A 21,721-nucleotide genomic window follows, 5' to 3' on the forward strand; every position below is an offset into this window, starting at 1 on the left:
CCGCGGGGCGGAGGCTCCTGCTGTGCACAAGCCTGGGGCGCCGGGGTGGGGTGGCTGGGTCTGGGCCCAGGTGTCCCGAATCCAAAAGCATCCCACTGCGCTGCCTGTAAATTAGCCATTTCGGATCTATTGATGAGCAGAGGGGACAGAATAGCCCAGAGGCCGGGTAACTAACATGTGCGGGATCAAGGAAGGCGTTCGTGGGCAGCTACTATTAGGGATTTGAAGGATGCATAGAGGTTCTCTTAGGTGGTCAAAGTGGAAGGAAGAGGTTCGCTTAGGCAGAGGAAACAGTGTCTGCAAGGACACACAGGAATGTGGCACGTGGTGTGTCCCGGAACTACAAACAGCTCTGGTTGCTGGAATGTGAAAAGTCAAGTATGGAGTGGCAGCAGTTGCCACAGAAGGGGGAGCGGGGCCAGATCGCCAAAGGCCTTGAATGCCATGCTCAGGGGCTTAGACTGCACTGCCCTGGGGAGTTTATAAGGGGGGTGTTTTTTGTTCTTGGCAGTGAAGTACCCAGGGAGCTTGCCCCTTAAAAAGGAGGTCTGAAAAACCTCCTTTTTAGCAAGCAGAGACCTTTCGTGGAAAAAAAAAAAAATCGTATGGAACATGGATTCAAAAGCCAGGCCAATGTGGAGCTGCCGGCAGTTTCGCTGTGAGCAGGAGGGAAAGGCGGGGCATCCCTGAGAAAGGAGCCATAGTCATCCCCAGCTGGATGGCGTGGGAGAAATCTCAGGAGTCCATTATCCCCAAAAACTAAAGTCCAGCAAAGTGCTGTTTCACACCTCATCCCCCACCTTCCACCTGCCTGCTCTAGTTGTGTCTGGAGGAGTAACTCACATTTTCCCTGGTCCTGTAGCGGACTGGGAAGAACCAAAAGCTGGATAGGGTGAGAGAGCGTCCTCTTTCTTCTTCAGCTCTTTAGCCAAAGGACTCTTTCAATCCTGAGCTCGGAAAAGCAACCATGGACCAGCACTTCTCAACCCTGGTGGCTTTGAAAAACACTGATGCCTATGGATCAGGGACAGCAGTGTGGAGATCCTCCCTCTCGATTCCTTCATTTTATAGATGAAAACAGTGAAATCCAGAAAGGTTAAATGTCTCTCCGACAAGCATACGGCTAGGGGGTGGTAGAGCTGGGCCTATACCTAGTACCCAGGTGGAAATCGGATCCAGGGATTCTTTCAGCAAGCCTGAGACCCAGGCAGGTGTGGGGCGGGGCCGGTGGAGCAGAAACGGACCAGGCTGCAACTGCAGGGCTGCATGGAGGACGTGGGTGCAAGGTCCTCGGGAGACTCGTGGGGGATTCTCAGAACCCAGCCCCCAGGGCTTTTAGTATCTTCATTTTGATGAGAATTTAAAATAACAGTGGTTTGTGGGTTTTTTTGTTTTTCCCAACAAGGAGATGGTGTAGTCAGTGATCAGGCCTCGGTTGTGAAGTCAACTCGATTCAGCCTAGTCAAATGGCCGCCCGCTGCTGGAGGAGCTTCCACCACTGCAGGGGCCACGCACCTGGCTTCAGCATTCTTCCTGGGCACGGGCATCCTTCTGCCCCTGCAGACTGGCAGAGCAGCAGAGGCAAGGTGGACGACTGGGGTGAGAAAGTGCTACAATGCGACCTGTGAGGAGGGGAGGTGGCCTCAGGGGTTACATCTGTCTTCAAGCCTTGGTGTCGGGGACAAAGTCTGACTTAAAGTTCTCTCCAGCACCTAGGTCCCAGCAGGCACTCACCATATGCCGCATGAAGGCATAGGCGATGAGTGTAGCTCCATGTGCTGGGTGCTAGGTTAGAGTCGAAGGGGTGGCAGTCAGTGTCTGGCATGTGTGGGCACTCAGTGGGGTTCTCTGCCTGGGCCACTCCCTTCTCTGGACCCTGGATAGGGATTTGAGTGGGGAGGGGCCTGCCTTCCTGGGAGGAAGTTACAGAATGGAGCAGGGTGGGGAGGGGAAGAGGTTTCAAACCATTTCCCACCGCCCCCCGGGGGACATGGGCTATCTCTGGAGGTACGCTGTGCATGGGTCAGTGTGACCGAAAGGCAAGGGCTACTCTGCCTCTAACACCCAGGTCCCAGGCTTTGTATTCTTGAATTGGCTGTCCAAAACCACAAAGTTGTTTAAAAAAACCCACGAAGTTGTTTAAAAGATACAATTTAGGCTGGGTGTGGTGGCTCATGCCTGTAATCACAGCATTTTGGGAGGATCACTTGAGCCCAGGGGTTGGAGACCAGCCTGAGCAACATAGTGAGATCTCCGTCTCTACAAAAAATGAACAAAATCAGCTGGATGTGGTGGTTTGAGCCTGTAGTACTTAGAAGGCTGAGCTGGGAGGATTGCTTGAGCCCAGGAAGTTGAGGCTGCAGTGAGCTGTGATTGCACCACTGAACTCCAACCTGGGTGACAGAGTGAGACCCTGTCTCAAAAAAGAAAAAGAAAAAATAGGCCGGGCGCGGTGGTTCACGCCTGTAATCCTAGCACTTTGGGAGGCTGAGGCGGGCGGATCATGAGGTCAGGAGATCGAGACCATCCTGGCTAACACGGTGAAACCCCGTCTCTACTAAAAATACAAAAAAAGAAATTAGCCGGGCGAGGTGGCAGGTGCCTGTAGTCCCAGCTACACGGGAGGCTGAGGCAGGAGAATGGCATGAACCCCGGGGGGCGGAGCCTGCAGTGAGCCGAGATCGTGCCACTACACTCCAGCCTGGGTGAAAGAGCGAGACTCCATCTCAAAAAAAAAAAAAAAAAAAAGAAAAGAAAATATGTATATGCATACATATATACACACACATATATCATTTGATCCTTAAAGAACAGAGCTGTCGGCCGGATGCGGTGGCTCACGCTTGTAATCCCAGCACTTTGGGAGGCCGAGGCGGGCAGATCACCTGAGGTCAGGAGTTCAAGACAAGCCTGACCAATATGATGAAACCCCGTCTCTACTAAAAATACAAAAATTAGCCAGGCGTGATGGCATGTGCCTGTAATCCCACCTACTCGGGAGGCTGAGACAGGAGAATCGCTTGAACCCGGGAGGCAGACGTTGCAGTGAGCCGAGATCACGCCACTGCACTATAGTCTGGGCAACGAGAATGAAACTCCATCTCCAAAAAAAAAAGGAGGGGGGGTAGGGGGAGAACAGAGCTGTCTTGCACCCTGACTACATTTACAGACTTCACTCAGAACCAGAGAACACTGTTTATATTTTTCCCCAGGTGGATCTTGGATCCAGTGTTTAAGCAAAAAACTTTTCAAAATTCCCCAATACAATTGTTTTTCTGTGAAGAAAATTAAATATCTCATTAAATAACTTTAAAATCTCAAAAAGCTGTATTAAACATGATCCGTGGAAGTTAAATGTAATTTATTAGATATTGCACCATGGGCCGGGCCAACCAACATGGCGAAACCTCGTCTCTACTAAAAATACAAAAAAATTGGCAAGGCGTGGTGGTGCCGACCTGTAATCTCAGCTACTTGGGAGGCTGAGGCAGGAGGACCACTTGAATCTGGGAGGTGGAGGTTGCAGTGAGCTGAGATGGTGTCCCTGCACTCCAGCCTGGGCGACACAGAGTGAGACTCTGTCTCAAAAAAAAAAAAAAAAAGGATACTGCACCATGAATTGACCGAATACTCTCCCCTGCCATTACTTTGGTCACTTCAAAGGTTTGTTTCATGTGCGTCCGTGTGAAGAGACCACCAAACAGGCTTTGTGTGAGCAATAAAACTTTTAATCACTTGGGTGCAGGTGGGCTGAGTCCAAAAAGAGAGTCAGCGAAGGGAGATGGGGTGGGGCTGTTTTATAGGATTTGGGTAGGTAAAGGAAAAAGAGGGGTTGTTCTCTGGTGGGCAGGAGCGGGGGTCACAAGGTACTCAGTGGGGGAGCTTTTGAGCCAGGATGAGCCAGGAGAAGGAATTTCACAAGACAATGTCATCAGTTAAGGCAGGAACAGGCCATTTTCACTTCTTTTGTGGTGGAATGTCATCAGTTAAGGCAGGAACCTGCCATCTGGATGTGTACGTGCAGGTCACAGGGGATATGATGGCTTAGCTTGGGCTCAGAGGCCTGACATTCCTGTCTTCTTATATAAAACAAAATAGTGGTAAAGTGTTGGGATGGCGAAAATTTTGGAGGATGGTATGGAGAGAGAATGGGCGATGTTTCTCAGGGCTGCTTCGAGCGGGATTAGGGGCGGCGTGGGAACCTAGAGTGGGAGAGATTAAGCTGAAGGAAGATTTTGTGGTAAGGGGTGATATTGTGGGGTTGTTAGAAGAAACATTTGTCGTGTAGAATTATTGGTGATGGCCTGGATACGGTTTTGTATGAATTGAAAAACTAAACGGAATAAGAGAAGGAGAAAAACAGGTATTAAAGGACTAAGAATTGGGAGGACCCAGGACATCTGATTAGAGAGTGCCTAAGGAGATTCAGCATAGTCCTGCCAGCAAAGATTATTTATTTACTTTAAGAGTTAAGAGTGGCAGTTTGGGGATAGCACCAGGAGGTATCAGCTGTGATGGCTTGGAGAAACAGTGTAAACTGGCAGTGTAAACAAGAGCAGGGCATGTATGAGTAGTTGAGAATGGAGAATAGGAGTATGACTAGACAGAAGACAGTAGGGATGACAAGTTTTTTGGGGGCACAGTCCAAGTTGGTCTGGTGTCTGGAATGAGACTGGGGCCTAATAAAAAGGAGCATCTATACAGGAGCTTAAATGAGCTGTACTTTGTAGCATTCTGAGGACAGGCCTGAATTCTGACAAGGGAAAGTGGTAAAAGTATTGTCCATTCCTTTTTAAGTTGGTGGCTGAGCTTGGTGAGGTGTGTTTTTAAAAGACCTTTAGTCTGTTCTACTTTTTCTGAAGACTGAGATCTGTAAGAGATATAAAGGTTTCACTGAATACTAAGAGCTTGAAAAACTGCTTGGCTGATTTGACTAATAAAATAAAGGCTGGTCTGTTATCAGACTGTATAGAGGTGGGAAGGCTAAACTGAGGAATTATGTCTGACAGAAGGGAAGAAATGACTGCAGTGACCTTCTCAGACCCTGTAGGAAAGGCCTCTACCTATCCAGTGAAAGTGTCTCCCTAGACTAAGAGGTATTTTAGTTATCTGACTCAGGGCATGTTGAGTAAAGCTAATTTGCCAGTCCTGGGCGGGGGCAAATCCTTGAGCTTGATGTGTAGGGAAGGGAGGGGGCCTGAATAGTCCCTGAGGAGTAGTAGAATAGCAGATGGAACACTGAGAAGTTATTTCCTTGAGGATAGATTTCTACGATGGAAAGGAAATGAGAGGTTCTAAGAGGAGGGCTAGTGGGTTGTACTATAGCATAGCCTGCCTTTGCTGGTGTGTGGTGATTAGGCCTGGTGGAACTGCCATCAATAAACTAAGTGTGATCAGGGTGAGAAACAGGGAAGAAGGAAATGTGGGGAAATGGGGTGAACGTGAGGTGGATCAGAGAGATGCAGTCATGACGGTCAGGTGTGGTATCAGGAATAATGTGGGAGGCCGGATCGAAGTCCGGGCCAGGAACAATGGTAATTGTGGGAGACTCAACAAAGAGTGAGTACAGCTGAAGGAGCCGGGGAGCAGAAAGTATATACATCAGGTGTGAGGAAGAAAATAGATTTTGGAAATTATGAGAGCTGTAGAGAGTGAGTTGAGCATAGTTTGTGATTTTAAGGGCCTCTAAAAGTATTAGGGCGGCAGCAGCCACTGCAGGGAGACATAATAATGGCCAGCTTAAAACAGTAAGGTCAAGTTGTTTGGACAAAAAGGCTACAGGACGCGATCCTGGTCCTTGTGTAAGAATTCCGACTGCACAGCCCTGCACTTCAGCTGTGTGTAATGAAAAGGGTTGGGATGAGTCAGGGAGAGCTAGAGTGGGGGCAGTCGCTAAAGCTGTCTTCAAGGAACGGAAAGAGGAGTGGGGAAAGGATTTAGGATCTATGGGGTCAGCTAGGTTTCCTTTTATGAGTTTATATAATGGTTTTGTTAGGATGGCAAAACCAGGTATCTAAAGGCAAAAGTATCTAACCATGCCGAGGAAGGAAAGGAGTTGTTGTTGTGTAGACGGGGTTGGGGTTTGAGAGATTAGTCGGACACGATCAGTAGGGAGAGCACGTGTGTTTTTATGAGAATTATGCTGAGATAGGTAACAGATGAGGAAGAAATTTGGGCTTGACTGAAGTAATGGAGGCTGTCTGTGAAGCTTTGCAGCAGTACAGCCCAGGTAATTTGCTGAGCCTGATGGGTGTCAGGGTCAGTCCAAGTGAAAGCGAAGAGAGGCTGGGATGAAGGGTGCAAAGGAATACTAAAGAAAGCATGTTTGAGATCCAGAACAGAATGATGGGTTGTGGAGGGAGGTATTGAGGATAGGAGAGTATATGGGTTTGGCACCATGGGGTGGATAGGCAAAACAATTTGGTTGATAAGGCATAGATCCTGAACTAACTCGTAAGGCTTGTCTGGTTTTAGGGCAGGTAAAATGGAGGAATTGTAAGGAGAGTTTATAGGCTTTAAAAGGCCATGCTGTAGCAGGCGAGTGATAACAGGCTTTAATTCTTTCAAAGCATGCTGTGGGATGGGATATGGGCATTGAGCGGGGTAAGGGTGATTAGGTTTTAATGAGATGGTAAGGGATGCATGATCGGTCACCAAGGAGGGAGTAGAGGTATCTTATACTTGTGGGTTAAGGTGGGGGGATACAAGAGGAGGACGCAAAGGAGGCTTTGGATTGGGAAGAAGGGCGGCAATGAGATGCAGCTGTAATCCAGGAATAGTCAGGGAAGCAGATAAATGAGTTAAAGTGTCTCGGCCTAATAAGGGAACTGGGCAGGTGGGGATAACTAAAAAGGAGTGCTTAAAAGAGTATTGTCTAAGTTGGCACCAGAGTTGGGGAGTTTTAGGAGGTTTAGAAGCCTGGCTGTCAATACCTACAACAGTTACGGAGGCAAGGGAAACAGGCCCTTGAAAAGAAGGTAATGTGGAGTGGGTAGCCTCCATATTGATTAAGAAGGGGATGGGCTTACCTTCCACTGTGAGAGTTACTTAAAGCTCGGCGTCCGTGATGGTCTACGGGGCTTCCAAGGCGATCGGGCAGCGTCAGTCTTCAGCCGCTAAGCTGAGAAGATCTGGGAAGGAGTCAGTCAGCCTTGGGCCAGAGTTCCAGGGGCTCTAGGAGTGGCTGTCAGGTGAGTTGAACAGTCCAATTTCCAGTGGGGTCCCACACAGATGGGACACGGCTTAGGAGGAATCCTGGGCTGCAGGCATTCCTTGGACTGGTGGCCAGATTTCTGGCACTTGTAGCAAGCTCCTGGGGAAGGTGGTTCTGGAGGAATGCCTGGCCACTGCGGTTTAGGTATTTGGAAGTTCTTGTGTGCTGGAGATGTGGCTGGGGTTTGTCTCACAGTGGAGGCAAGGAATTGCAACTCAGAAATATGTTGCTACTTGGCTGCCTCTATTATTGTACACCTTGAAGGCGAGGTTAATTAAGTCCTGTTGTGGGGTTTGAGGGCCAGAATTTAACTTTTGGATTTTTATTTAATGTCAGGAGCAGATTGGGTAATAAAATGTATATTGAGAATAAGACGGCCTTTTGACTTTCTAGGGTCTAGGATTGTAAAACGTCTCAGGGTTGCTGCCAAACGAGCCATGAACTGGGCTGGATTTTTATATTTGATGAAAAAGAGCCTAAACGCTATCTGATCTGGGATAAAGAAAAAGGAGCATTAACCTTGACCATGTCTTTAGTTCCAGCCACCTTTTTAAGAGTAAATTGCTGGGCAAGTGGGGGAGGGCTAGTCATAGAATGAAACTGTAAGCCGGACCGGGTGTGAGGAGGGCAGGTGATAAAAGGATTATAGGGTGGAGGAGCGGAGGCTGAGGAAGAATTGGGACCAAGCTCGGCCTGGCGAGGAGCAGCCTGGGGAGGAGGGGAGAGGTCAGATGGGCCTGTAGAAAAGGAAGATTAGAAAGACTCAGCAACGATTGGGGTTGGGACTGAGGGGACAGGCGGGAGGGAAAGAAGGAAGATTTGGGACAAGTTACATTGGGCACAGAGACTTGGGAGGGACTGATGTGTAAAAGAATGCCTTGGACGTCAGGCACCTCAGACCGTTTGCCTATTTTACGACAAGAATTATTTAGATCTTGCAGGATGGAAAAATTGAAAGTGCCGTTTTCTGGCTATTTGGAACTACTGTCGAGTTTGTATTGGGGTCAAGCGGCATTGCAGAAGAAAATAAGGCATTTAGGTTTTAGGTCTGGTGTGAGTTGAAGAGGTTTTAAGTTCTTTTTATTATTATGATTATTATACTTTAGGTTTTAGGGTACATGTGCACAATGTGCAGGTTTGTTAAATATGTATCCATGTGCCATGTTAGTTTGCTGCATCCATTAACTCGTCATTTAGCATTAGGTATATCTCCTAATGCTGTCCCCGCCCCCTCCCCCCACCCCACAACAGTCCCTGGAGTGTGATGTTCTCCTTCCTGTGTCCATGAGATCTCATTGTTCAATTCCCACGTATGAGTGAGCACATGTGGTGTTTGGTTTTTTGTCCTTGCGATAGTTTACTGAGAATGATGGTTTCCAGTTTCATCCATGTCCCTACAAAGGACATGAACTCATCATTTTTATGGCTGCATAGTATTCCATGATGTATATGTGCCACATTTTCTTAATCCAGTCTATCGTTGTTGGACATTTGGGTTGGTTCCAACTCTTTGCTATTGTGAATAGTGCCACAATAAACATACGTGTGCATGTGTCTTTATAACAGCATGATTTATCGTCCTTTGGGTATATACCCAGTAATGGGATGGCTAGGTCAAATGGTATTTCTAGTTCTAGATCCCTGAGGAATCGCCACACTGACTTCCACAATGGTTGAACTAGTTTACAGTCCCACCAACAGTGTAAAAGTGTTCCTTTTTCTCCACATCCTCTCCAGCACCTGTTGTTTCCTGACTTTTTAATGATGGCCATTCTAACTGGTGTGAGATGGTATCTCATTGTGGTTTTGATTTGCATTTCTCTGATGGCCAGTGATGATGAGCATTTTTGCATGTGTCTTTTTGCTGCATAAATGTCTTCTTTTGAGAAGTGTCTGTTCATGTCCTTTGCCCACTTTTTGTTGGGGCTGTTTGTTTTTTTCTTGTAAATTTGTTTGAGTTCATTGTAGATTCTGGATATTAGCCCTTTGTCAGATGAGTAGGTTGCAAAAATTTTCTCCCATTTTGTAGGTTGCCTGTTCACTCTGATGGTAGTTTCTTTTGCTGTGCAGAAGCTCTTTAGTTTAATTAGATCCCATTTGTCAATCCTGGCTTTTGTTGCCATTGCTTTTGGTGTTTTGGACATGAAGTCCTTGCCCATGCCTATGTCCTGAATGGTATTGCCTAGGTTTTCTTCTAGGGTTTTTATGGTTTTAGGTCTAACATGTAAGTCTTTAATCCATCTTGAATTAATTTTTGTATAAGGTGTAAGGAAGGGATCCAGTTTCAGCTTTCTACATATGGCTAGCCAGTTTTCCCAGCACCATTTATTAAATAGGGAATCCTTTCCCCATTTCTTATTTTTGTCAGGTTTTCAAAGATCAGATAGTTGTAGATATGTGGCATTATTTCTGAGGGCTCTGTTCTGTTCCATTGGTCTATATCTCTGTTTTGGTACCAGTGCCATGCTGTTTTGGTTACTGTAGCCTTGTAGTATAGTTTGAAGTCAGGTAGTGTGATGCCTCCAGCTTTGTTCTTTTGGCTCCGGATTGACTTGGTGATGCGAGCTCTTTTTTGGTCCCATATGAACTTTAAAGTAGTTTTTTCCAATTCTTGAAGAAAGTCATTGGTAGCTTGATGGGGATGGCATTGAATCTATAAATTACCTTGGGCAGTATGGCCATTTTCACGATATTGATTCTTCCAACCCATGAGCATGGAATGTTCTTCCATTTGTTTGTATCCTCTTTTATTTCATTGAGCAGTGGTTTGTAGTTCTCCTTGAAGAGGTCCTTCACATCCCTTATAAGTTGGATTCCTAGGTATTTTATTCTCTTTGAAGCAATTGTGAATGGGAGTTCACTCATGATTTGGCTCTCTGTTTGTCTGTGATTGGTGTACAAGAATGCTTGTGATTTTTGTACATTGATTTTGTATCCTGAGACTTTGCTGAAGTTGCTAATCAGCTTAAGGAGATTTTGGGCTAAGACAAGGGGGTTTTCTAGATATACAATCATGTCATCTGCAAACAGGGACAATTTGACTTCCTCTTTTCCTAGTTGAATACCCTTTATTTCCTTCTCCTGCCTGATTGCCCTGGCCAGAACTTCCAGCACTATGTAGGATAGGAGTGGTGAGAGAGGGCATCCCTGTCTTGTGCCAGTTTTCAAAGGGAATGCTTCCAGTTTTTGCCCATTCAGTATGATATTGGCTGTGGGTTTGTCATAGATAGCTCTTATTATTTTGAGATACGTCCCATCAATACCTAATTTATTGAGAGTATTTAACATGAAGGGTTGTTGAATTTGGTCAAAGGCCTTTTCTGCATCTATTGAGATAATCATGTGGTTTTTGTCTTTGTTCTGTTTATATGCTGGATTACATTTATTGATTTCCGTATGTTGAACCAGCCTTGCATCCCAGGGATGAAGCCCACTTGATCATGGTGTATAAGCTTTGTGATGTGCTGCTGGATTCGGTTTGCCAGTATTTTATTGAGGATTTTTGCATCAATGTTCATCAAGGATATTGGTCTGAAATTCTCTTTTTTTGTTGTGTCTCTGCCAGGCTTTGGTATCAGGATGATGCTGGCCTCATAAAATGTGTTAGGGAGGATTCCCTCTTTTTCTATCGATTGGAATAGTTTCAGAAGGGATGGTGCCAGTTCCTCCTTGTACCTCTGGTAGAATTTGGCTGTGAATCCATCAGGTCTTGGACTCTTTTTGGTTGGTAAGCTATTGATTATTGCCACAATTTCAGAGCCTGTTACTGGTCTATTCAGAGATTCAGCTTCTTCCTGGTTTAGTCTTGGGAGGGTGTATTTGTTGAGGAATTTATCCATTTCTTCTAGATTCTCTAGTTTATTTGCATACAGGTGTTTGTAGTATTCTCTGATGGTAGATTGTATTTCTGTGGGATTGGTGGTGATATCCCCTTTTTCATTTTTTATTGCATCTATTTGATTCTTCTCTCTTTTCTTCTTTATTAGTCTTGCTAGCGGTCTATCAATTTTGTTGATCTTTTCAAAAAACCAGGTCCTGGATTCATTAATTTTTTGAAAGGTTTTTTGTGTCTCTATTTCCTTCAGTTCTGCTCTGATTTTAGTTATTTCTAGCCTTCTGCTAGCTTTTGAATGTGTTTGCTCTTGCTTTTCTAGTTCTTTTAATTGTGATGTTAGGGTGTCAATTTCGGATCTTTCCTGCTTTCTCTTGTGGGCATTTAGTGCTATAAATTTCCCTCTACACACTGCTTTGAATGTGTCCCAGAGATTCTGGTATGTTGTGTCTTTGTTCTCGTTGGTTTTAAAGAACATCTTTATTTCTGCCTTCATTTCATTAGGTACCCAGTAGTCATTCAGGAGCAGGTCGTTCAGTTTCCATGTAATTGAGCAGTTTTGAGTGAGTTTCTTAATCCTGAGTTCTAGTTTGATTGCACTGTGGTCTGAGAGACAGTTTGTTATAATTTCTGTTCTTTTACATTTGCTGAGGAAAGCTTTACTTCCAACTATGTGGTCAATTTTGGAATAGGTGTGGTGTGGTGCTGAAAAATATGTATATTCTGTTGATTTGGGGTGGAGAGTTCTGTAGATGTCTATTAGGTCCACTTTGTGCAGAGCTGAGTTCAATTCCTGGATATCCTTGTTAACTTTCTGTCTCATTGATCTGTCTAATGTTGACAGTGGGGTGTTAAAATCTCCCATTATTATTGTGTGGGAGTTTAAGTCCCTTAGTAGGTCACTCAGGACTTGCTTTATGAATCTGGGTGCTCCTGTGTTGGGTGCATATATATTTAGGATAGTTAGCTCTTCTTGTTGAATTGATCCCTTTACCATATGTAATGGTCTTCTTTGTCTCTTTTGATCTTTGTTGGTTTAAAGTCTATTTTATCAGAGACTAGGATTGCAACCCCTGCCTTTTTTTGTTTTCCATTTGCTTTATAGATCTTCCTCCATCCCTTTATTTTGAGTCTATGTGTGTCTCTGCACGTGAGATGGGTTTCCTGAATACAGCACACTGATGGGTCTTGACTCCTTATCCAGTTTGCCAGTCTGTGTCTTTCAATTGGAGCATTTAGCCCATTTACATTCAAAGTTAATATTGTTATGTGTGAATTTGATCCTGTCATTATGATGTTAGTTGGTTATTTTGCTCGTTAGTTGATGCAGTTTCTTCCTAGCCTCAATGGTCTTTACAATTTGGCATGTTTTTGCAATGGCTGGTACCGGTTGTTCCTTTCCATGTTTAGTGCTTCCTTCAGGAGCTCTTTTAGGGCAGGCCTGGTGGTGACAAAATCACTCAGCATTTGCTTGTCTGTAAAGTATTTTATTTCTCCTTCACTTATGAAGCTTAGTTTGGCTGGATATGAAATTCTGGGTTGAAAATTCTTTTCTTTAAGAATGTTGAATATCGGCCCCCACTCTCTTCTGGCTTGTAGAGTTTCTGCCCAGAGATCAGCTGTTAGTCTGATGGGCTTCCCTTTGTGGGTAACCCGACCTTTCTCTCTGGCTGCCCTTAACATTTTTTCCTTCATTTCAACTTTGGTGAATCTGACAATTATGTGTCTTGGAGTTGCTCTTCTCGAGGAGTATCTTTGTGGCATTCTCTGTATTTCCTGAATCTGAATGTTGGCCTGCCTTGCTAGATTGGGGAAGTTCTCCTGGATAATATCTTGCAGAGTGTTTTCCAACTTGGTTCCATTCTCCCCATCACTTTCAGGTACACCAATCAGACGTAGGTTTGGTCTTTTCAAATAGTCCCATATTTCTTGGAGGCTTTGTTCATTTCTTTTTATTCTTTTTTCTCTAAACTTCCCTTCTCGCTTCATTTCATTCATTTCATCTTCCATCACTGATACCCTTTCTTCCAGTTGATCGCATCTGCTACCGAGGCTTCTGCAATCTTTGCGTAGTTCTCGAAACTTGGCTTTCAGCTCCATCAGCTCCTTTAAGCCCTTCTCTGCATTGGTTATTCAGTTATCCATTCGTCTAATTTATTTTCAAAGTTTTTAACTTCTTTGCTATTGTTTTGAATTTCCTCCCGTAGCTGAGAGTAGTTTGATCGTCTGAAGCCTTCTTCTCTCAACTCGTCAGAGTCATTCTCCATCCAGCTTTGTTCTGTTGCTGGTGAGGAACTGCATTCCTTTGGAGGAGGAGAGGTACTCTGCTTTTTAGAGTTTCCAGTTTTTCTGCTCTGTTTTTTCCCCATCTTTGTGATTTTATCTACTTTTGGTCTTTGATGATGGTGATGTACACATGGGTTTTTGGTGTGGATGTCCCTTCTGTTTGTTAGTTTTCCTTCTACCATACAGGACCCTCAGCTGCAGGTCTGTTGGAGTTTGCTAGAGGTCCACTCCAGACCGTTTGGATGGGTGTCAGCAGCAATGGCTGCAGAACAGCGGATTTTCGTGAGACCGCAAGTTCAGCTGTCTGATAGTTCCTCTGGAAGTTTTGTCTCAGAGGAGTACCTGGCCGAGTGAGGTGTCAGTCTGTCCCTACTGGGGGGGTGCCTCCCAGTTAGGCTGCTCGGGGGTCAGGGACCCACTTTAGGAGGCAGTCTGTCTGTTCTCAGATCTCCAGCTGCGTGCTGGGAGAACCACTACTCTATTCAAAGCTGCAGACAGGGACATTTAAGTCTGCAGAGGTTCCTGTTGACTTTTTGTGTGTCTGTGCCCTGTCCCCAGAGGTGGAGCCTACAGAGGCAGGCAGACCTCCTTGAGCTGTGGTGGGCTCCACCCAGTTCGAGCTTCCTGGCTGCTTTGTTTACCTAAGCAAGCCTGGGCAATGGCGGCTGCCCCTTCCCCTGCCTTGCTGCCACCTTGCAGTTTGATCTCAGACTGCTGTGCTAGCAATCAGTGAGACTCCGTGGGCATAGGACTCTCCCAGCCAGGTGCGGGACACAATCTCCTGGTGTGCTGTTTTCCAAGCCCGTCGGAAAAGCACAGTATTAGGGTGGGACTGACCCGATTTTCCAGGTGCCGTCTGTTACCCCTTTCTTTGACTAGGAAAGGGAACTTCCTGACCCCTTGTGCTTCCCGAGTGAGGCAATGCCTCTCCCTGCTTCGGCTCGTGCACAGTGCACTGCACCGACTGTCCTGAACCCACTGTTTGGCACTCCCTAGTGAGATGAACCCGGTACCTCAAATGGAAATGCAGAAATCACCCGTCTTCTGTGTGGCTCACGCTGGGAGCTGTAGACCGGAGCTGTTCCTATTGGGCCATCTTGGCTCCACCTCCCGGTTTTAAGTTCTTGAGAGCACAGGCTAAGGGAGACAGAGGAATGGAGGGTGGAAGGTTGCCCATAGTGAAGGAGGCAAGCCTAGAGAAAAGAGAGAGTAGAGACATGGAGGGAAGGGGTTCAGGGGTTCTTACCCTCCAGAAAAGCAGGAAAGGGGTTGGGGTGCAGAAATAAGGGGTTGGGGCGCAGAGATAAGAGGTCGGGTCACAGAAATAAGGGATCAGGGTGTAGAGATAAGAGATTGGAGTGTGGAAATAAGGGATTGGGGCACAGAGATAAGGGGTCAGGGCACGGAAATAAGGGATTGGGGCACAGAGATAAGAGGTTGGGGCTTGGAAATAAGGGATTGGGGGTTCTTGCCCCTTAGAAAAGCAGGACTTGCCGCTAAGGGTGAAGGAGAAGGGGTTGAGGGGTTCTTGCCTCTCCCCCAGAAAAGCAGAGAAGGAGTAGAGACACAGAGAGACAGGAGTTGGGTTGGGGTACTTGACCCTCCCCCAGAAAAGTGGGACTTGCTAAGGGTGAAGGACCAAGGCAGGTGTCCCTGCGTGGTCTGACACTTCTGAAACGTGGGTGAATAATCAGAGAGGCATCCCTGCAGTGATTAAACACCAAGGGAAGGCTGCCTTCCCTAGTCCGTGGCCGGCGCCAGAGTTTGGGTCCACAGATGGAATGTGTCTCCTTTGTCTCTATCAGAAAATGAAAGGAATTGAAATTAAGAGAAGGGAGAGACTGAAGTGTGGCGCAAAGATTGAAAGGAGAAAGAGGTTGAGGGATACTGAAGGAGATTGGAGAAGAAAGTAAAAAGAGGCTGCTTACTGGATTTGAAATTGGTGAGATGTTTCTTGGGCTGGTCGGTCTGAGGACCTGAGGTCATAGGTGGATCTTTCTCACGGAGCAAAGAGCAGGAGGACAGAGGATTGATCTCCCAAGGGAGGTTCCCCGATCCGAGTCATGGCACCAAATTTCATGCGCGTCAGTATGAAGAGACCACCAAACAGACTTTGTGTGAGCAACAAAGCTTTTAATCACCTGGGTGCAGGTGGGCTGAGTCCGAAAAGAGAGTCATCGAAGGGAGATAGGGGTGGGGCTGTTTTATAGGATTTGGGTAGGTAAAGGAAAAAGGGGGGTTGTTCTCTGGTGGGCAGGAGCGGGGGTCACAAGGTACTCAGTGGGGGAGCTTTTGAGCCAGGAGAAGGAATTTCACAAGACAATATCATCAGTTAAGGCAGGAACAGGCCATTTTCACTTCTTTTGTGGTGGAATGTCATCAGTTAAGGCAGGAACCTGCCATCTGGATGTGTACGTGCAGGTCACAGGGGATATGATGGCTTAGCTTGGGCTTAGAGGCCTGACAGTTTCTCAATAGTGGGTTGGGGATTTCAGACTCTCAAAACACAAGAACATTGTAAGAAAATTTGACATTTAAAACTTATTAAGCCTCACTTTGTTACTTTTATTTTTTAAAAGATGCTGATGGATTATAGAATTAGGGATGTCTAATCCAGTTGAGTTTTGGAGTCAGCCAGGCTCGAGTTAAATCCCATCCCTGCTACTTCACTATTTGAGCAAACAATTTAATCTCTCTCTCTCCAATGCACCCCTCTCCTCTTCCACCTACAAAATGGCATAATCATAGGACTGTTTTTGGGGATTCAAGGAAATGTAGGTTACAGTGACTGGTACACCATAAGTGCTCGACAAATTGTCCTTGTTAGTCTTTCCTTAAACACAAACCCCTGCTCAAGTGAAATGTTTATTTTCTCCATCTTTGTAATTCCAAGTCATAGTCTGTGGTAGAGTTGTTGGAAGAGAATCTCAAATAATTAACTGGGTCTAAAATAATCCTGGCTTTTTTCCAGAATCTTTTTTTTTTTTTTTTTGGCTTAAAAATGTCAACCTAAAATATTCTGTTTTTCTTCAATATCTACACAATAAACCAATCAAAATGAACCACCAGGCAGAGGGCATGGCGTTGAGCTGGTTTGCTCCTATTCTTGGGTATGGTCCTCCAGGGCGTCCCATCCGAGCCTCAGGCATCTGTAACTACCTCAGTGGATTCCTACCGATGAGAGGTTTTCAGCTAAGCTATTCAGGTTCCTGCTCCACACAGCTCCCAAAATCTGGCAAAACTCATGAATCACAGACTAGCTATGTATGTATTTGAAGTGGAGATTCCCTTTAAAAGGTACAAGCAGGTTACATGTAACTCTGGATTGTCATGCAAATTCTTGATGGTGACAAGAGATACTCCTGTGCAGCTGATTTGAGGCCACGACTCAATTCTAGCAAGGAAAGACAATACTTCTGGACCAAGGCATTTAAGAACTAGGATGCCCCCTCCTTTCCTTCCTTCCTCTCCTGTAACTACAGATTGATGTGAATAGAACTATAAGATGCAAGCAGCCTGGATGCCTCAGCCACCACCTGGAGAAGAGTTGTCTTGTAAAGTTGCCTAGGAGTTACCAAGCTCAGTGTGGATTTTCCATAATTGAGAAACAAACCTTTTGGGGGGTAAATTTGTTACTGTAGCTTATCCTGTTTTCATTTCACACTTACATGTGGGGTGCAGGGGGGACCATGAAGATTTCATAGTTTTGGAAAAAACAATGAAACAAGAACACGTAACAACACGTTCACGATGCAGTCTAGGGAAGTAGCTGAGAAAGGTACATGGAGAGAAAGCTCCCATGTTTGGCTTTTTGTCAATTAAATAGTATTTACTAAAATTTATTAAACAACTTGTATTGGTACAATATTCGTCTATCAGAAAAGGGTAAACGGACACAGAATAGTAATTTCTTGTAGAGACAGGGTCTCCCTATATTGCCCAGGCTGGTGTTAAACTCCTGGGCTCAAGGGATCCTCCCACCAGCCTTCCAAAGTGCTGGGATTATAGGCACGTGAGCCACCTCGCCCAGGCCAGAAGAGTAATTGTAACCTACGTATATTTCTTGTAGAGACCAGGATCAGGCTTTAATTTTAAATTGTGTGGTAATGGCAAATTACTACAGCTGTCAATGTTTCAACATGATCTTATTCAACTCAGTGACCCAGTGAAGGAAACAGTTCTAGTGCCAAGATGGTTGATTTGTGAGAGGAAAGAGCTTTTTTTTTTTTTTTTGAGATGGAGTCTGGCTCTGTTGCCCAGGCTGGAGTGCAGTGGCGCTATCTCGGCTCACTGCAAGCTCCGCCTCCCGGGTTCAGGCCATTCTCCTACCTCAGCCTCCCAATAGCTGGGACTACAGGCGCCTGCCACCTCGCCTGGCTAATTTTTTTTTTTTTTTGTATTTTTAGTAGAGATGGGGTTTCACTGAGTTAGCCAGGATGGTCTCGATCTCCTGACCTCATGATCCACCTGCCTCGGCCTCCCAAAGTGCTGGGATTACAGGCGTGAGCCACTGCGCCCAGCCAAAAGGAAAGAGCTTTTTGAAGTGTTTATATTACAAGTTCAAAACAAGTCACTTTGTTGCCACTTTTATTTTGCAGTGCCAGGCCAATAAGTAAATGGGGGAATGCTGTTCCTTCTAACTAACGTGGCAGTGAGAACTCTGCTTTTCCAAATTTTATCTCTGAATATAGTTTTTTACAGAGATGTGGGGAGGAGTAAACTTTATACAATGAATTTCTGCGGTGGAACAGTGGTCCCCAAACTTTGTGGCGCCAGGGACTGGTTTCATGGAAGACAATTTGTGGAAGACAATTTTTCCTCGGATGGGAGTTGAGGGCATGGTTTCAGGATGAAACTGTTCCACCTCAGATCATCAGGCATTAGATTCTTATAAGGAGCGCCCAGCCTTAGATCCCTTGAATGAGCAGTTCACGGTAGGGTTTGTGCTCCTGAGAACGTAACGCCTCTGCTCTGACAGGCGGTGGAGCTCAGGCAGTACTGCTCACTCAACAGCCCATCACCTCTTGCTGTGCAGCCAGTTTGCCAACAAGCCACAGACCAGTACCAGTCTGTGGCTTGGGGTCTGGGGACGCTTGCTGCAGAACATGAAACTTGGCTTAAGCAATTTCTGTGGTCATTAGTGGAATGAATATCTTCCATATCTGCCACTGGAAAGTCTATCACTTTTTCTAAGTCTTGGTCACAAATATGCCAATTTACAATTAAAGGTTACTACCTTCCTTATTGTGTAATTTTTTAAAAATCAGCAAAGAAACATCTTAAACTGCACTTTAGCATAGCTTCAGTCCCCTAAAGGTTATTTTGCTCCCCCAAAGTATAAAGCACATATTCTTTTAGTCAAACGTAAGGGTATGTTTGAATACTAAAATGCTATCGACATAAGACAACCCTATTCATGTTGCTTAAGTGTACTTAAAGTTTCTCATCTTACAAAAACTTTGTTGCTATATGGCTAATTCTGCATCTAGAATAATGCATGATCTCATTCTTTCAAGCTTAATTTCTTTTAAAGCTTTTTCACTGAAAGCTATATACATACATAGTCTTTACTTCTGGGAAGGACGCTCACAGAAATTAAACTTTAAAAATCTCTCTACTATGGCCAGATGCAGTGGCTCACGTCTGTAATCCCAGCACTTTGGGAGGCCGAGGTGGGTGGATCACGAGGTTAGAAGTTCAAGACCAGCCTGGCCAAGATGGTGAAACCCCATCTCTACTAAAAATACAAAAATTAGCTGGGCTTGGTGGCGCATATCTGTAATCCCAGCTACTTGGGAGGCTGAGGCAGGAGAATCACTTGAACCCAGGAGGCGGAGGTTGCAGTGAGCTGAGATCGTGCCATTTCACTCCAGCAAAACTCCATCTTAAAAAAAAAAAAAAAAAAAAAAACAGCATCTATATATTCATTCATTCCTACTAATGAAGTTAAAATTCATTGTCAAAGCGAAATATCAATAAATTTTGTTACATTAGTTCAGAAACCACAATAGTGTTAATTTTCATAGTGGTTTCAACATAAACACTCCTGAGATCTAAACAGCATCCCAAAAGTGATGAAAACACAGACCAGTTGGGACTCCAACCTGCAGCAGTCCTGTGTGTGTTGACGCACACACTTCCACAATAGCTGTGTGTACTGGAGTGGGAAAAGGAGGCATTAAAGAGCATGCCACAGTCAAGAAGGCATGCAGGGCTCAGACTAAGCAGTTATGCACAGATATGGGTTAAATACAGAAAACTTCCAAGCCAGTAGGTAGGAGACTGCTGCCAGGTCTCCTGAGCAACTCCTCCTCACATCTCCCAACCATTCTCAGGCCCACCCCCCAAAAAAATACAAAACACATAATGACCCTCTGATAGGGGCCTCTTGAATCTGTCTTCTGCATTTGTGGCATTTGTTCGATTTTGTTGCAGCCCATGCCATTATCAGTTGGGAAAACTTCTGAACCCCACTCTTGATGCTAGGTTCCCATGAGGCAGGTGCTATTAGAAATAGTTTACAGACAAGGAAAATAAGACCCCAGAAAGGTTAGCGATTTCTGTAAGGTCATATGCTATCAAGTAACAAAGCTGGGAGGCAAAGCCAGGTCAGACTTCCAAACCCATGCTTTCTTCCACTTTCATCCTTCTAAATATCTCCTTAAAAGGAAGCTATGGGCCAGGCGCGGTAGCTCACGCCTGTAATCCCAGCACTTTGGGAGGCCAAGGTGGGTGGATCACCTGAGGTCAGGAGTTCAAGACCAGCCTGGCCAACATGGTGAAACCCTGTCTCTACTAAAAATAGAAAAAATTAGCCGGGTGTGGTGGCACGTGCCTGTAATCCCAGCTACTTGGGAGGCTGAGGCAGGAGAATCACTTGAACCCAGGAGGCGGAGGTAGCAGTGAGCCGAGACTGTGCCATTGCACTCCAGCCCAGGCAACAAGAGTTAAGCTTCATCAAAAAAAAAAACAAAAAAAAACAAAAACAAAAACAAAACAAAAACAAAAAAAGGAAGCTATGAATTTGGGAAGTAGCAGACATAAAGAGATGCTCTTAGGATGCAATATGACACAAGATCATTTGAAACACCAAAAACATGACTAATATTAGTAACAAATCAGCCATGCTCATTCTTTAGATCAGGTAATTTTAGTATCTGAGTTTGATGTCTGTCATATAATGGAAATAAGACCTTAGTACCCCTGTGACATACCACACACCCAATCAAGAACGGGTGGGATGCCGGTCATGCACATATACTGTTTGGCCCAAGGCATATAGTTTTGAGAACAATCTAAGGTCCTTCAGGTGAAAATGGATCACACAGAGAATCTTAAACATAATTAGATACAGCAATTTTAAACCCCAGTAGAGTCACTTGATGCAATCAGAAGTACCCATTTGTGATCTTGGTGGTAGAACACCACACATAGGTAATTTCATCAGATTTAGAAGACTTCGAGATACAATGTTGAGGGGCTATATATTGGTGAGTTGGTTAATTAGTGAAATCTCTCCAAAGTTCCAGGGCTTCCTTTAGAGGAGTTACTGACTTACTAGAGTCAGTTTTAAACTTTTTTTTGGGGGGGGGGGGGACGGAGTTTTGCTCTTATTGCCCAGGCTGGAGTGCAATGGCACAATCTCGGCTCACTGTAACCTCCGCCTCCCAGGTTCAAGCGTTTCTCCTGCCTCAGCCTCCTGAGTAGCTGGGACTATAGGCATGTGCCACCACACCTAATTTTGTATTTTTGGTAGACACAGGGTTTCTCCATGTTGGTCAGGCTGGTCTCGAACTCCCGACCTCTGGTGATCCACCTGCCTCGGCCTTCCAAAGTGCTGGGATTACAGGCATGAGCCACTGCGCCCAGCCTTTTTTTTTTTTTTTTAATTTTAAAAGACCAACTGGTACCACTGCAGGGAGAGGAACCAGGTGTACTTTCTGTGCCTGTGACAGCAGGCAGAGGAAGACCTCTATGAGGTGCTTTCTGTAACATGGGTAGAATGGGGTAGCTCATTGATGGACCTGATCTTTGACTTAAAAAGGCAAGGGAAAAAGATGTAAGAACAGAAAAGGTGCAGCCCACTCTCCATCTTACCTAGAATGGGTCTGTGGCAGGGCTCTGCTCTCTAGTGACTCACAGCCAACAAGACTCAGCTCAGATGGCATTCTTCATTTAACACTTGAAAAATTCTTACATCAGGCATGGTGTGGGTTACATCTGTAAGTCTAGCACTTTGGGAGACTGAAGTGGGTGGATCACTTGGCCCAGGAGTTTGAGACCAGCCTGGACAACATGGGGAGCCCCTGCAAAAAATACAAAAAAAGGAGCCGGGTATGGTGGCGTGCACCTGTAGCCCCAGCTACTTGGGAGGCTGAGGTGGGAGGATT

Source organism: Nomascus leucogenys, chromosome 22a (genome assembly GCF_006542625.1).
Source record: "Nomascus leucogenys isolate Asia chromosome 22a, Asia_NLE_v1, whole genome shotgun sequence".
Lineage (NCBI taxonomy): Eukaryota > Metazoa > Chordata > Mammalia > Primates > Hylobatidae > Nomascus > Nomascus leucogenys.